Source organism: Halyomorpha halys, unplaced genomic scaffold (assembly GCF_000696795.3).
Source record: "Halyomorpha halys isolate HHAL.00 unplaced genomic scaffold, Hhal_1.1 Scaffold939.1, whole genome shotgun sequence".
Lineage (NCBI taxonomy): Eukaryota > Metazoa > Arthropoda > Insecta > Hemiptera > Pentatomidae > Halyomorpha > Halyomorpha halys.
The window spans coordinates 411,363-412,030 of record NW_027108038.1 but is presented as its reverse complement, the minus strand read 5'-3'; the positions used below and the strand labels follow the sequence as shown (position 1 = coordinate 412,030).

The following is a 668-nucleotide window of genomic DNA, read 5'->3' as shown; positions in this document are numbered from 1 at the left end:
ACGTTTACGTTCAAAAACTATTATTTTATTCAGGAAGCACTTAACAACAATTTTTTTTATACCACAACGATATGTTCCCGTTTTTGAAAACTGCTTTTACTTTTTCAGATTTATTATTTTTAATTTGTAGGTTGGATATTAGTCATTATAAAGAACTGATATAATGAAAAAAAAACTGTGGTAATGTTTCTAATAAATAATATTCTTTAAATTACATAACCTTGAAAATTAATTTAATTGAAAAAAACAAACTGATATAACTTAATTATTGATCTTACAGCATCGTTTCCGTAGTGTAGTGGTTATCACGTGTGCTTCACACGCACAAGGTCCCCGGTTCGATCCCGGGCGGAAACATCTTTTTTTTTCTTTTTCAATATTTATAAAATAATGAAAGCAGTTTTATTTATGTGTATGTATGTTTATTTAACTTCTATGAGTTTAATTTAAAAAAAAAATCTATATTAGCTAGGATTATTTTCCTTATGTTTTAATGGAATAAATCTCATCATTTGCCAGCTTGAACAAAATACAGTTCGGATCATAATTTTTAATAGGCTAATAATAATTAACTAAAATATTATGATTAATAAGCTAGAAAAAAATTAAGCAATTTGCTATAAAAAAAAAAGTCAATATATCCTCTTAGAGAATTACAGTTAAAAAAT

General features: G+C 25.0%; 1 non-coding gene across 1 annotated transcript; it reads left to right on the top strand.

Annotated features, from left to right (window-relative positions):
- The first annotated feature begins 284 nt into the window (after nucleotides 1–284).
- Nucleotides 285–357, top strand: TRNAV-CAC (transfer RNA valine (anticodon CAC)). Its single transcript has one exon. It is a non-coding gene; the product is annotated as a tRNA-Val (tRNA).
- The last annotated feature ends 311 nt before the right edge of the window (nucleotides 358–668 follow it).